The sequence below is a fragment of the Babylonia areolata genome, chromosome 15 (genome assembly GCF_041734735.1).
Source record: "Babylonia areolata isolate BAREFJ2019XMU chromosome 15, ASM4173473v1, whole genome shotgun sequence".
NCBI lineage: Eukaryota > Metazoa > Mollusca > Gastropoda > Neogastropoda > Buccinidae > Babylonia > Babylonia areolata.
This window is the reverse complement of record NC_134890.1, coordinates 6242990-6260276: the sequence shown is the minus strand read 5'-3', so window position 1 is coordinate 6260276 and position 17287 is coordinate 6242990. Positions and strand designations below refer to the sequence as shown.

The following is a 17287-nucleotide window of genomic DNA, read 5'->3' as shown; positions in this document are numbered from 1 at the left end:
TTCACTGGTTTTGATGGAAACGGATGACTTGTTTCTTTTTTTTTCTGCGAATGTGATGATGTTTTGTGGAATTTGGTTACATGTGTTTTCTGGACTAATATAACCTTCACTGCAAAGGCGAAAAAACAACAACACACACACAAAACGCAAACACTGTGAGTTAGGTCCTTCATCAGTACATCAGTATCAGGACAATATAATACTGTGAGTTAAGTCCACCATCAGTATCAGGACAGTATGACATCACGGGTTAGGTGCACCTTCATTGTGCTTTATTTGACGTCACAAACAGATACGCACATGGGATGCTGTTGTACTTGACAGAAGTCAGACACACGTCGTTGTCGTTGCAACACTGGTTGGTTGTCTTGCATTGCTGGCCTGTATAAACACACTGCAACACACACACACACACACACACATCGTTGACATTTTTAAAGAAAGTTGTGTTGAGTAAATTTGCTCTTTTATTTTGCAGGAACAAAGAAATGTTAAGTGTCGCAAACAAGGATATGAAATTCATATCATTTATTGTACTGATCGATTAACGTGATAGATTTATGACAATCTTGATGATACCACTGAGATACAAGAAAATGCATGATAGACCAGCCTTGCTGATATTTTGCTTGTGCTACGTTGTCGTATGCTTCACAGAAAAAACAAACAAACAAGTTTTAATCATTCACTTGTATTAGGAACAGTCCAAGAAATCCCGGTCATAGAAATCACTGATATTAAAAAAGACAACGTACATTCGTATGTATGTATGTATGTATGTAGCGAACTTTAACAAAATAGTGTTCTCTGGAAATACTATGGTCGGCACCAAATGTGGCTTAATCAGTTTTTTTTTAAAATCAGTCTTTCACACATTCTGATCATAATGACAATGCACTGCTGATAAGGGCACGAAATCATAAAGAAACCAAGAATGTTTCCGCGGTCATAGAAAATATAATTCTGCTTGGTATGGTCACATTGATGCATACATCTGCCAGGTGCAGCAAAAAAATAAGCCACGTTGGGGAGAAGCACCAAATATGACACTTCATCATAATCAGCTGGTCTTATAGTCATGCAAATAAACAGATAATCAGGCTGATGCGTTCATTTCATTGAACTTTAATCAAATAACCAAAAACATTAAATAACTTAAAAAAAAAAAAAAAAAAAAAAAAAAAGGATAACTCTGTTTAAAAATGAAAAAGCAATGTTTCATATTCGGACCACTTGCTCGTAATATGAAACATGCCTGTGCCAAAATAGGAAACACAGTTTCATTTCAGGACAATGTGCTGCTACTGTAGCATATAATGTCAGTGCCAGATGCGAAACATCACCAATAATGCTTTATACGCTGAGCTGATAAACGAAGAACTGGAAAAAGCGGCAAGAAACTACACAAAAGAAGTCTAATAGTACTTCACTTAAAACATCACTTTAAAACACGCACGCACGCATACACTCTCTCACTCACACACACACCACACACACACACACACACACACACAGAGAACAAAAACAAAAACAACTAGTTTTAATTGGGTATGGGCCTGTGACCCGTTGCAAACATAACATACATAAAGAAACCTACATAAGGGCGCAAAAATAAGTAAAAAAAGACAGATAGATGAATAAACAAATAAATCTTTCGTCCTCACTATATCAGTTAGAGACCATCCATGTGAAGACACTTAAATAAGGCATTGGCAAGATATAATTGATTATTGTCGTTCCTTAACTAGTTGTTGCTACATAATTATGATTCATTATGTCTCTGCGCTTGGTGCCAATTGCATTGAGTAGTATAAGGGATGGGGGTTCTATATACAACTGATTTTAGCTCAAAACCGTCCAATACCGCCCTCAAGCATAAAAATTTTTTAGTTAAAACCTGTGTATGTTGGAGTAATACGACCCTCAAGCATAAAAAAAAATCAAGTTAAAACAAGTTATATGTGTATGGAGAGCCAAATCACAAGATAAAAAAAAAATGATGGTTAAATATGTGTATGGAGGGGAGCGAAATGGTCATGGGGGTTCTATATGTAACGATTTAAGCGTCCATAAGGCCCATAAAAACCCCCCGTGCGATCGGCTTAAACGGGGAGCGAAACGATCTCCGCGCGCGCGCGAGCTGGCAAGCTATCGACCGCTCGGCGTGTGTGGGACGGGATCAATAGCTAAGAGTGTGGTCCCGGTCGCGCGCAGATCTTCCCGCCCGCGCGCACGGCTTGTGATCACCCTTTTAGAGAAATACATTATATTCTAAATATAGAAAAAATGCCTTTTCCGCGTAACATTTGCGAGTACCCCAAAGTTAAAACAAGTGGAGTATGCGGTCGACCTTGCATGGGACTCTATTGCAAAGATCATATTAAATGCCATAGAAAAGGAATGCCACTTCCAGTACTTTGTTTAAAATGCAACCTTTATATACGCACGAAGTATGCTATTTGTTGGACATGTAAGTATAAAAAAGAGAAGCCTCCTCCCGTGGAGAAAAAGATTGATCCTATACCCGATTGTGGAGAACATTCAAGCGACTCTGAGGATGAGGATTATGCTTCTGATGATGATGATGAAATTGACCCTTTTGAAACTTATTCAAGAGGGTATATTCCACCCTTTGGTGGAGTAATCATTGGATTCAGAGATTGATCAACTTGTAAAAAAATCCTATTAGAGAAAAAAGTATAATAGTATATATTGAGAGTAAAAATGACGCAACGGTATTCTGAAAAGTATTACCGTGATCTTGCTTCTAAAAAAGAGATTCCTAATCATGAATCTATGAATAAAACTGAGTTGATTAAAGCACTGGGGTTTGATGCTTTGGAGGGGGAGACCAATGCTATGCTTAAAGATATTGCACGAAAGCTCAAAATTCGTGGTTTTAGTAGAATGAAAAAAGATGAACTTATTAAAAATATACGTAAACTACAACATAAAGCTGAATCCACGGAGGAGTTTGGTAGTATTATTAAAAATTATAAACTTGCGGCTCTTCCAAATGAAATAGATCCGCTTTCGTTTATGATGAGTAAAGTGGACACTATTAACCAAAGAGCTATTCCACTGACCAAACAAAATATTGTTTTAATGGTGGAGTTTGCTCAAATTAAAAATGATGATACTACTGTAGCTGTATTTCAATCGGAATATCAAAGTATTATTGATGTTGTTGATGATCAAGATATTGAAAAACAAATAAAACATATTTTGTTAAAAATAGAAAATTTTACAAATGAAGGTTCAGGATGGCTCATTAAAAGAATCTTTAGTTTATGGGTAAATAGAGTTTCTATTACATCTCCAGGATACTTTATTGAATCACCACAGTGGTTAAAAAATAAAAGAGCTGTGATTAATATTAAAAATAAAGATGATCAATGTATAAGACATTGTTTACGTGCACACAAGTTTCCAGCAAAAACGAATTCTAATTTAACTTATTCCTATCCTTCTGATGATGGGTTAAATTTTGAAAATATTGACTTTCCTACACCTATAAAACAAATTACAAAGATTGAGACTCAAAATAATATTGCTATTAATGTATACTATTTAAAAAATAGAACGGTTGAACGTGCAAGAATATCACAACAACCCGCCAACATGGAGCGTATTAAACTTATTATAGAAAATGAAAATGGTGGACAACATTATACTTATATTAAGAACTTAACAGACTACTTAGTAATACAAACAAACACAAAGCAGCAATGTACTTTTGTGAGTATTGCTTGACAGGTACAACATCATCAGAACTTTTAGAAGAACATATTAAGCGATGCGCGCAGATCAACCACAAGAACTATTCTCGTGTTGAGATGCCATCGGAGAAGACAAAAATGATCAAATTTACCAATTTTCAAAATCAAATGCAAGTTAGTGATGTGATATATGCTGATTTTGAGGCAATTTGTAAAGAAATAAAAGACGATTCCGATTCGAATAAGACCATCAAAGAAAGCGAACACATCATCTCGTCATACGGGTTTGTGCATGTTAGGTCTGATGGAAGGGCGTACAAACCGCAACTATTTCGTGGTGAGAATGCGGTCAGTCATTTTCTCGATAAACTTCGAATAATATATTATCATACTGTCAAGGAATTGAAAAAACCAGTTCCAATAAAGATGACCAAAAAAGATAACGAATCGTTTGAAAACGAACGAGTTTGTTGGATATGTAGAGGGGAACTACTCGCAAATGATAAAGTAAGAGATTATGACCATATCACAGGGAACTATAGAGGTGCCGCGCATGCATCGTGTAATCTTAAATTGAGAATAAAACCCGACGAATTTGTGTTGCCGATATTATTTCACAACCTCAAAGGTTACGACTCTCACGCGATCATTTCGGAGCTCGCGAACAAAGGTGGTGGTAGAATTACGTGTATCGCGAATAATAAAGAGAAGTACATCACATTCAGTTTGGGAAGGTTGAAGTTTTTAGATAGTTTCGCATTCTTGAGTTCGAGTCTCGACCAGCTTGTGAAGAACCTTCCGGATGATAAGAAGTTTTTAATGCGCAAACATTTCACAGATGAGGAGGAGTTCAAGCTCGTTACGAGAAAAGGAGTCTTTCCGTACGAATATATTACCGATTGGAGTAAATACGAAGATACAAAACTACCAAAGAAAAGTCATTTCTTTAGTAAACTTAACAACACGGATATATCAGAAAGTGACAACAAGCATGCCAAGAATGTGTGGAAGAAGTTTAAATGAAAGAATCTAGGTGATTATAACGATCTGTACTTAGTCACTGATGTGCTGTTACTTGCCGATGTGTTCCAGAATTTTAGAAATACGTGTTTGCGAACTCATAATCTCGATCCTGTTCATTATTACACGCTTCCCGGAATGTCTTGGGATGCTTTACTCAAGAGTACGGGAATAGAACTCGAACTGTTGACGGATATCGAACAATATAACATGATAGAGGCGGGAATACGTGGTGGAATCAGTATGACTGTAAGAAGATACGCGGAGGCTAATAACAAGTATATGAAAGATTACAGGCCTGAAAAAACGGATTCGTATATCATGTATCTCGACGCGAACAACTTGTATGGTTGGGCGATGTTACAAGCTTTACCCACGGGTGGATTTATCTGGGATAACGATGCCAATCTTGAAAAGATTCTAAATCACCCCGACGATGATGAGACGGGATATATTGTGGAGTGTGATATCGAGTACCCTAAGGAATTACACGACGAACATAACGATTATCCCCTAGCTCCTGAGAAAATAGAAATAAAACTCGAAAACCTCTCACCCTATCAACGACGCCTTCGTGAAAAACTCGAGATGCGCGGAAAGGAAACGAGAAAATTTGTTCCGAATCTATGGAATAAGGTTGGTTATGTCGTTCACTATAGAAATCTCAAACTATACACGCAACTTGGCATGAAAGTAACTAAAATCACAAAAGTGTTAAAGTTTAATCAAAGTCCCTGGATGGCGCCCTATATATTGATGAACACCAAACTGAGACAAGCCGCTACTAACGATGCTGATAAAGATCTGTATAAATTAATGAACAACTCGGTATTTGGTAAAACTATGGAAAATATCAGAATGAGAACGAATATCAAATTATTCAAGTTAGATGAAGAGGACAAGGCACGCAAACTAATAAACAAACCGGCTTATGTCGATCATATGATCATCAACGAGAAACGTCTAGCGATTCACTACAAAAAAAATAAGCTTGTGCTCAATAAACCTATCTATATCGGGATGGCCATTCTCGACCTATCAAAGTATCTCATGTATCATTTGTATTACAACCACTACAAGAAAAAATATGGATGCAGGTTGTTATATACTGATACCGATTCATTCATTCTCCACGTAGAATGCGAGGATTTTATCGCTGGTATGGATGATAATGTACATGACCGCAGTAATTTTCCAAAAGATCATCGATTGTACGATAAATCGATAGAGAAAGTGCCAGGATACATGAAAAGTGAGCTTGGATGTAAACCGATCCGACAATTCTGCGGCTTGCGCTCGAAGATGTATTCGGTTGTAGCGGATGATGGATCAGTTATCAAGAAAGCCAAGGGAATAAAAAAATGTGTGGTGAAGGATGAAATTGAACCCGATATGTATAAGGAGTGTATTGATCGATCTGTTCAATTTACTAATTGTATGAGAACGTTCAGATCGTATAAGCACAAGATGTACACGATCAAGCAAATGAAGACATCACTCTCACCGTACGATTCCAAACGCTATTGGCTAGATGATGGTATTACATCTTACGCCTACGGGCACTATGGTATTTCTGTATCATGAGGAACAACCATAAGCTCTTCGTGTACAAACCCTCTGGATGGGCCATTTTGTAAATAATAAAGAATAGGATCGCCGGGCATCATACGCTTAATATTATAAACTTTAAGAGACCAAACGGGATCCGTTGCTCGTTTGCGAGCTCCACCCTCGAGCTCACCGGGCTCATACAAGTACCGAACTTGCGCATCACGCGGTAACTCTCCTTTATCATCTTTAGTCGGTGCAGAGGATTCGGCTTCTACCGATTTGGCCTTTATTGCGACCGACGGTTTCTTACCTATAAGTCTCGTCACCTCATTATTCAATGCAGCCACAACAGCCAGTAATCTAGTGACCCATTCTGTTGATCGATTCGGCGATTTCATTTCAGCCACATATTGATGACTAAACAATCGTTCTGCCAGTGTACGATTAAATCTTTCTACAATAGCCTGGCTTCTGTGTGTCTTTCCACGCCTTACTTTTTAAAAATTTTGTTCACAGCACCCATAAACTCTCGGCCAGGATCTACCTGAAGAAGTTTGGGCAACTTCAATGGGCTACGGTCGTAAATACGTAAAAAAGCGGCCGCCACATCGACGCTGTCTTTCGTTGTTAGGGGTTCGGCTTCTTTATATCGACTCGCAACATCAACGACAGTCAGCGCATACTTATACGTCTTACGCCCGATTCTGTCATAGGGTAAAAATAAAAGGTCAGCCTGATGAACCTCATTTGGGACAGTAATATCAAATTTTGCTCTCGGAATATACTTTGGAGGGGGTAGATAAATTTGCCATATAGCTTGTTTTTGTAACCATTTTCTAGCCTCATCCTCAGACACCTTGGCTGCTTTCGCGAGTTTTTTAATCGCCGAATAACCCTTCCAATAACCGCTTGGGCTGTAATAGATCTTTTCCATTTTATTTAAGAAAGTAAATGTTTAATATTTTGAAATCGCAAAACCAAAAATGACCATGGTCATGGTCATGATAATAAATACGTATTCTCGATCTTTTTGTCCCTCTGAGGGTGTATAAAAATCTGAAAGTTGGGGTTTATGAGAAAGAGGGGGTAGTGGCTCCCCCATCACTTTATAATATTCTTGCATAGCCATATCCACATCCTTAAACGTGTTCACAGCATGTTGTTGTTGTCTTAGTTTTTCATTTATATAATCTAAACGTTGAATCCTCTCTTTCTGCCATTCTGCGGTCGCTGCCTGAAGTTGTTCTTGCGCTTTGTTGTGTCGTTTCTGTTCTTCTAACGCGTCTGAAGACCCCAGTTTACTAAATAAAAAATTACTTCCGGTAAATGCTAAAGCGTTTACTATTGCCCCACCAACGAGTAACGCTACTGATGCCATACTATAATGATGATATTATTATTACTTCAAAATATCATGTGGGAGAATACCTTGTTTTTCCAACATATCCTTCGTAGCCATAGCGAGGGCTATATCCAAAGTGACCATCCCGATATCTTCGAGGTTGAAAGCCAGTCTAGGTGTCGGGGCTTTCATAAATATTAATTTTGTCAATCTCGAGTAACCAGCGGCCAATGCGCTGACCACAACCGCGTGGTATACAGTGTTTGCAATTTCTTTACCATTTATATTTGGCGTTGCCATTGTTTGTTGTTTATAAATAGTGTTCAAATTAATGTTCAAAACATAATAAATGGGTTGGGTTTTGTTACCACAGGTTGTGGTGGTTGTACTGGTTTTTTCGACCGATTAAAATATATGTAAACACCACAACCTATTATCATCGTAGCAGCAGCAGCAATGTACAAGGGATTGATAAAAACGTGATCTGGTCCCCTCGATGATGGTTCTTCTTCTTGTTGTTGTTCTTTCGCTTTTCGAAGTTTTTCGAGAAGTTCTTCATGTTTTGCTTTTCTAGCAGCAGCACCTTTTCGACCCGCTTCAACTTTCTTCTGATTCTTTGGTTTCGTTACTTCCTCCATTATATTTATTAAATTGACAATGTTTAACAGTAGTTACAGCTGTGGTGAGCGGAGCTAAGAACATACCAAATCTGTGATATAGCTCGCAAGTAAAGCTGTTAAGCGCATGTCCCAGGAATGGATCTTGCTCGAGATCACTATTTAATTTTGTTTGGTCATCAATTGGGAGATACATACAAACTGCTCTGGTATACAGTTGTATAATTGTATTACCGAGTGATTTTGTAATCATCGATCCTAAACTCGCTTCGTATCTCGTATAAAGCTTGTCTATATCCACATCTTTCATTACTTCGATTTTATCAACACTAAACTCTTTCCCTAAATATTCTTTTGCTCCACCGGCTGAGACCACCGCCATAAGCCTGTCGCGTTTGGGATCCTCGGATAGTAATTGGTCCATCTTCTTATATTCTATATACCTCCTTTTAAGTTTAAAATAATGAAAAACTACAAATCCAACGACTAAAAGTGTTAAGAAATTGCTAACCAGTGTTAAGAAATTGTTAAGCAGTGTTAAGAAATTGTTAAGCATTGTTAACTCACTCCATGCCAAGAGTTTCTGCCCTTGCCAATCCCTGAAAACCCAGGGTTTGCATAGGATGGGGAAAAAATTGTAAAAAAACCCAAATAAACACCCAGAAAATTGATATTTAGTATATGTATGCAAGGAATGTTGTTCCATATGTGTGCAAAAAATCAAAGTATTTACTCACCATCTTGATGTTGATCGCGGTATTCATATTTTGTGTATTTTTTAGCATTTTTGCACCCATCAGAAAGGTACACCAACATGTTTCACATCACATTCTAACACTATTTAAGGAACTGAAGACCTAGTGCATGCAATGAAGTATGAACAGGTGGTGAAGAAAGTTGAAATTCACACATACAAAAAAAAATATTGTCTCTACATAATGAAAATCAAAGAACAAAGAAAAAAAACTCAACCGGCTGGGTGTTGACTGGCCAGTCAGCTGACAAACCTTGTATGCCAGTGAAGGGATGTGCAAGAGGGAAAAAGGAAAAATTGTCAGTCCAATCACTGGTGAAAACACTTGCAAAATCGTCTGTTTCCTCAGTGGTTTCGTCGTCTGTGTCTGTCTCATCTGCTGGCACATGTTCCTCACTTTCCTCTCCATTGTAAACACTCTCTTCAGCGGCCGAATCTATTTCTAGTTCATCGGGATCTGGTTCAAATTCACTGTCCGAAGAATCAACATTATCTCCTTCGACATCAGAGCCTTCAATTTGGATCGTTTCCAAAGCATCTTCGACGCTGGGTAACATTTCACCTCTCCGACCGTGACGAACACTTCGCCGTGACGCCATCTTGTCAAACAACTTACAAAGCTGACAGGGGGCACGCTTTGTTATCAACTGTGGTTGAGCTTATCGCGACACACACGCAGCGTGTGTGAATGAAAAGCTGACCAGAGGTGACGTAAGATATCACATCTGCTTTTGATTTTCGCATCCGACGCGTCACTCCGACAGCACGACTTTTTAAAATCCAAGTCCGCATATGCGGACATTGGCATCCAACGCTTTCTCCGACGATGTCCGGATATGCGGACAATGGCAGCGAGTGAGTTAAACTAGCAAATTTTATATGCAACTGGTTGATCAGTTTTTAATATCAACTTGGAGTGTTTGGTATTTGCCAATGATTTCCTAACCTCTTTACGTTCATTTTGTGTTGGAATGACATCGTTTTCTCTTAAACACTCATCAAACGAGTCCCTATCCTTACAGTGAAATAAAGCCACCCATTTTGTTTGTTCGCGAAGGTCAGTAAGAACCGAGTTGTATTTCTGAGTCAACACCCACACAGACTGTTTCGCGTGTCTTCCAGAAAATGCGAGTTTACTCAACATTTGCTTCTTTTGAGTAAGAGCCTTTAAGTCACTACAGTCATCGATGATGTACAACGTTGGCTCCCCGGCAAATATTTCAAAAAACAGCCCAAGCCATTCGTGAAGTTTATCACCGGGATTAACGGTGTATACCCCGCGGTCCTTTCTTACCCACACTCGGGATCGATAGGCTTTATTATATTCGAGAGTAGGGCATAGAATTACAATATTCTCGAACACACCACGATATGTCGTTTGTAATAAATCTAAAATAAATTCGGTCTTACCGCACCCAGTTTGCCCGCAAATAATTGCGGAATGTGCTTCTTTAGTAAACAGCCTCGACAAATCTTCCATCTTCTATATTTAATTGTCCATCCATAATTACAAATACATACGCATTTAGCGGTTCTGCCGTTTCAGCTTTTTTCTGAATCTGAATCGTAATGCCTTCAGACGCATTTTCGATACGACGTCCACTCCCGTGAAGAGAATTATCATCTGTGGTGCGCATATCCAACCAAAGAGCATAATTATTCGTGAAATATTCACCGATTGTGACATCCGCTAGTTCTAAATCTTTTACCACTTTGTCTACTTCGGGGTCGCGTTTTTGCGTTCCGAAAAACTTTCTGATTTCATCCCATTGTTGATAGGAACGCATACCTTGACTAAACAGTTGATTGGGCACACCTTCGATCGTCACTTCAACCTTATTGATCTTAGGATTGTAATACTTATCAAACAACAGCAGTACCCCCTTCATACTTTTTGCCGGCACGTTGAGATTAATATTCCAGAGTGTGTCAGATTTGTCCAGAGGAATTTTACGATGTCGTAGTATTCTATCATATAAAATAGCGAGCCTACCCGAATAATAACCGGCTATCTGTCTCGCAAGTTCGGGTTGTGTGACTTTCTCAAACTCGAGACTAATCCCTTCTATCGTATAGGATACATCCGGGTCTGTGCTGCGGATAACCTTGTTATAAGCGTTAAAGGTAAGTTCATACTCCAGGCGATCGCCGAGAGCACTCTGATAAAATGGTGCATGAGATTCTAGCAATTCGAAATCAAGCGGAATACAAAATCGATTACCATAAGCCTCCGCAATGGCGACATCTCTAGCGATAGTGTTATCTTTATTATCCGCGTTAATACGCAATCGTGTCACATTGCGGTGTGTAGATAAGTCAATACCTTGATAAACGGCGTTTCTTCGTTCTTGTCGAGTTCGCCAAAGATCTCCATAAGTATAAAATACATCACTATCTTCAATGCTCATGATTTCATTACCGGAAATGCGAATGGTTGTTTTACGTACTATGGCTCTACCAATATTATCAACGAGTGTTCTGTTCGCATCTGTTGTAGAAGTCAAAGAAATTTTGAATGCTAGTCGAACACTCCCCGGAACGATCACATCGTCAACACCTAAATTAGGAAAGCGTACAAGAAGTTGTTGATTCTGATCGATAGTTGACGGATTGTTAGTAATCACGACAGTCTGCCGCACGCCCTTTATCCCCCGCGGCTCCCGCAAACTTCTCATTGGATTAAGCTTTCTTCCATTCATTTTTTGTTTTATATAGATATAAGGATATAACTTTATATTATAAGTTTAATATGGCAGAAGGGTTCGCAGAAGGTGGTGAGATGGCGGAAGGGTTCGCAGAAGGTGGTGAGTCAGTAATAGAATCTGATTACTTGCAAACAGAATTATTAAAGAGCGCGGTTGATGATTACTATGATGCATTTGGACAAGAGCCCGATGTTGGGCGAAATTATGCCAATTTTGAACTTGATAGAAGAGGTACACTACGATTAAAAAATAATCCAGATTTTAATATCATTAACGTCCGCACGAAAAAACCCCTAGCACTTTCAACACTAGCGGGAAAACCTGGTGGAGCAAATATTATTCGCGAGGAACTTGGTTTTGTAGACTGGAGGAAAAACTTAAAACCCCAAACGGTCGCGGCTCTCCAAAAGGTTGAAGCCAAACTGGGCGAAGAAATTGAGATGGATGATTTCTCACCAAATACAATCGATGAAGTACTTAAAACTATAGATGATCCTCCCCTGGATGGCACCAATGAACTGGGTGGTTATATTTGTGAACTCAAAGGTTTAGACAAAGCCATGCAAAGACAGCGCGGTAATCTTTCTGACAACCTCTCAAAACTCTCTCACCTGGATGAAGAAATATCAACTTTAAAAATAAGAATTCAGTCTGCGGAACTAGCTGATAAAGATGAAAGCAAAATCAAACCCTTGCGTTTACAATTAGACGATCTAAACATCGAGCGTGCTGCACGACTAGAAGCGATATCAATACACAAAGAAGCACTGCAATCTCAAATCAGCAGAATGCGTGAAACGATACACAGAATTCTTGAGGAGGACACAACACTAGTGGAACGTATTCGAACGCTTTTTAGAGAACAAGGCATTACTATCGTTTCCATTCTTACTGCCTTTGGTATGATTATCAGCACTATCGTTTTGGCCGTCACGGGTGGAGGGGGCACTCCACGGGCGCCGCCGTCGGGTAAAAAAGATGACAACTGGATAAGAAAAAGACTTAAAGATTTGGGAGAATTACTTAAAAAATTAGGTTTAAAGGCGATTGATGCCCTCCCAGGAGTCATTGGGGCTATTGTTTCGTGGTTATTAAGCACGTTGGGTAAAGCGGTTGGGTGGTTAGCCAACAACCTGTGGGCACTCGTGCTCGGTGCTGGCCTCCTCCTGTTTGATTATTTAAAGAAGAGAAAGTAAATACCACCTAGACCTATCAATCCTAAAGTAAGAGCGACTTTATAGTCTTTGTGAGTTGTTGGCTCTTCTTCGTACGATACTTTCGCTGGTTTGAGTTTAAATTTGTTATCCGAAGAACCTGCACCATACAGAAAGGGTCTATTACCAGCACCGGTAGCTATTGCAAATCCTGGTCGAGATGTTTGTATTAATTTTTTTATTTCTATAGGTAAGAGTGCACCACCCGCGAATGCCTAACAAAACTCTCGTTTCACCCGCTCCTGTCCTCGGTGTTGTCAAAGGCTTGTGTGATTTATAATCAAGCACCGTATTACTCGCATCAAGCATTGCCAAGTCTGCATCAGAAGGTGGCACAAGAGCCCAGTGACCTCTAGACCATTGAAGAGCTTTTCCTGATGGAGCAACAAAATAGTATGCATGTACATTTGGTGGAACACTTTGGGTAGGTGGAACACTTGGATGTTGAGTAGGTGGAACACTCTGGGGTGAAACACTCTGGGTAGGTGGTACAATGTGTGGTAGTTCGTTTAATCCATCATTAACACCAATATTCTGTTCTTCTGTCGCAGTGACAATTTTATTATTATAATTAATGCGTGTACCAACCTTCAATGCCATATCAGATGGGGCCATATAAAGGCCAACACCAAATGCAAAGTTTACTTCGGATCTCGCGTACTGGAGAACGTCCTGGTATTTTTTTTATCGCCGTTTGTAGGTTTTCGGGGGCATTAATCGCATCTTCAACATTGGCTAAAAATTGTTTTTGCGCATCAAATCCAGTTCCTTTTGTTGTTATACTCGTGCGCGTTTGCGCTTGTGACCCTATTAGAGCCCACATATAAGTGCGAATGCTATCGTTGAGACGAACTATCCCCGCATGTGTAAAACCCAACCCCTTATCAGGAATAAATGTTGTCCAAGCCCGGGTGATGTCCACCGTATGTCTGATTTTATCGTGGGGGCTAAAGAACACAGGTCCCTCTCCTCTGTTTCTCATTGCCTGTCGTGCAGCCCCACCGGGGGTCTCAGCCTGAATAAATTCTCCCAAACCAAAGCCATGCTTTCTATTTTCTGTCTCCAATCCCTCTGCCCAAATTCGGCACACAAACGCTGATAAACTGCTTTATCAAACGGATTATTATACATGTTAAATGCTTGGTCGGTGGGTAGCGGGATTTTTAACTCGTCTAATAACCTTCGAATCTGATAGTAAAAATGAAACCTATACACGGCTCGAATAAACGGATCAGAAGCTTGAAAATGTTCTTCCGTTACTCCACACCCGGCGGTCGCGCACCATACCACAAAATTGATTTGATTCTGCCACCACACTATCGGGTTGTTTCTCCACGCAAGCCAGGCTGCATTCATCACGCGAATATCCCCAGTCATAGTGTGGTTCGCATAAGACTGAAAAACATCGGGAAACTTGGCGGTAAAAGAATATTCGCTGTTCACGTAGATCATTCGCGTACAACTTATTCTTTTTTTTTGGTTGTATAGGACGCGTCCTTGTTGAAGCTGTAAATTTTCTTATTCATAGCTATGTATATAACAACAACCGATATTCAAAAAGACGAATTACTGCGGTGCATATCTAATCAAAGTGGAAGACTAGAAATCGCGCTCCGTGAAATAACTTATTATCCCAACTGGAAAAATATCAGTGATGAGCTCGGAAACAATTTCTTTACTACCGATCGTAAGATAATAATCCCAGATGGTTATTATAATGTGTGTGAATTGAATAAAGAAGTGTTCACCCCCCACGGTGCAGAGTTAGACTTGCACGCTCCGAGTGGCTATCTGAGAATAAAGAGCACCAAATCGATTGAACTTTCTGAGCGTCTTGCACATACTCTGGGGTTCCCCAAAAAACTCATCGCGCCGGGAATAATGGTCATAGGAAACAGGCATCCGCAGCTCGCGATACATAAAGCACTTTACATTCACCTCTCTCAAATTAGTACCACCGATAATTTCTATAACGGATTGCCTTCTACGTTGTTACAATCAATCCCAGTAGAAAATGAAAGATGCGGGGGTGGTCGAACAACCACGTCGACATCACCCCAATACAAAAGACTTTCTCACGGAGATTTACCACGTTTAACACTTTCTATAGTAGATGAAAATCATAATCCCGTTTCTATTGATTATTTAAATATTACATTACATATAAGATATGATTGAACCCTGCACTACGCTCAGTTTGGTTGATCTCGGAGATACAGACGGATTTGATGTGCCGGGAATAGAAAATCAGTTGTACGCATTCCAGCTTTCTGAAGGAACGTACAAAAGAAAAGAAGTAAAAATTGGTGATATCGTGAGTGAGGATAATGTTGTCAATGATGAGCCCTGTCAACTTGTTCGTTTAAACGGTACATGGCAGCTAAAACCCCTCGACAAGTGTATGGTAGATTTTAAAATTGAATCACCTTACATTACCAAAGAAGAAAATAATAATTATAGAATAAAAAACAGTGGCTGGGGGTTCGGTGATTTAAAAGCGTTTGGTGTAGATTTAGAATACCAGAAGAGGTCTTATGTGCTTAAGAAATACAGGTTCAACATTCGAGAATTTGGTGAAATACATTTTTATGAGATAAATATTTTGGGGGGCTTACATTTCCGTATTATTTATGATGTAATTCTCGGTGAAGAGCCTGATGATTTTGTAGAAGTTTTTGAAGGGTTTTACATTAAATGGCCCAAAAATCTTGCAAATCAACCCCTGAGAATCACCATTGAAAAACAAGATGATATGGACTATGATATTATACCCCAGGGTAGTCATATAGAATTCTCGCTTGAAGGTATTGCCACAAAACAGAAACAAATAAGTTTTTGGATCCACCTCTATCTTCCTCAAAATATTTCCTTTAGAAGACTACGTTTAGAAAAAACTATAAATATTAGAAATGGTTGAACCCTGCACTACGCTCGGTTTGGTTGATCTCAGAGATACAGACGGATTTGATGTGTCGGGAATAGAAAATCAGTTGTACGCATTCCAGCTTTCTGAAGGAACATACAAAAGAAAAGAAGTAAAAATTGGTGATATCGTGAGTGAGGATGATGTTGTCAATGATGAGCCCTATCAACTTGTTCGTTTAAACGGTACATGGCAGCTAAAACCCCTCGACAAGGGGATAATAGATTTTAAAATTGAATCACCTTACATTACCAAAGAAGAAAATAATTATAGAATAAAAAACAGTGGCTGGATGTTCGCTGATTTAAAAGCGTTTGGTGTAGATTTAGGATACCAGGGGAGGTATTATGTGCTTGAGAAATACAGGTTCATCATTCGTGAACCTGTATTTCAAATACGTTTTTATGAGCCAAATGTTTTGGGGGGCTTCCGTTTCCGTATTATTTATGATGTAATTCTCGGTGAAGAGCCTGATGATTTTGTAGAAGTTTTTGAAGGGTTTTACATTAAATGGCCCAAAAATCTTGCAAATCAACCCCTGAGAATCACCATTGAAAAACACAAAGATGATGCTATGCCCTATCATATTATACCACAGGGTAGTCATATAGAATTCTCGCTTGAAGGTATTGCCACAAAACAGAAAGCAGAGAGTTTTTGGATCCACCTCCGTCTTCCTCAAAATATTTCCTTTAGAAGACTACGTTGCGCCAATTTGAATATTTAGAATATACTATAAATATTAGAAATGGTTGATCCCGGAGGGCCAGGAACACATATCAAACCCTGCACTACGCTCGGTTTGGTTGATCTCGGAGATACAGACGGATTTGATGTGTCGGGAAAAGAAAATCAGTTGTACGCCTTCCAACTTTCTGAAGGAACGTACAAAAAAAAGAAATAACGAGTAATGGTGGTGTCAACAAATTCAGCGAACTTGCAGACGTGAACGTTGACGGTGTTGTTGTGAACAAACCACATCATCTTGTTCTTTCCGACGATGATACGTGGGTACCTTATCCGGTGGATAACTGGGATTTAGATTTTGAAATAAAACAACCCTATGTTAGTATTGGAAGAAATCACGCTCTACAAAAAATACAAAATAGTGGTAAACTGTTGGCTTCCTATCATACGCGTAAAGATCTAATCGTCGTTAACAGCGACGACTTTGGATATGTTATTGGTATGAAAGGTAAAAAGACTGGTACACTGCGGTTAATTAAAGAGTTTGATTTTAAGCCGCCTATTCAGGGGTCAACTATCGTTTTAGATATACTCCTTAGTGGGGTGCCAGATGATTTTGTAGAAGTTTTAAAAGGGTTGCAGATAAAATGGCCTGGAAATCTTAAAAATAAACTCTTGAGAATTACCATCAAAATTCCAGTGGTTGACCCATCTGATCAACCCAATCCCTCTATAGAATTCTCGCTCGAAGGTGT

The 17287-nt window shown here is 39.2% G+C and overlaps 1 long non-coding RNA gene across 1 annotated transcript in view; it reads right to left on the bottom strand.

Moving 5' to 3' along the window:
- Positions 1-262: 262 nt before the first annotated feature.
- The window catches only part of LOC143290098 (uncharacterized), an 84855-nt gene continuing 67830 nt past the window's right edge, over positions 263-17287 (bottom strand). The window contains exon 2 of the long non-coding RNA XR_013056334.1: positions 263-394. This is a non-coding gene — a long non-coding RNA (uncharacterized LOC143290098). The remainder of the gene's footprint in view (positions 395-17287) is intronic.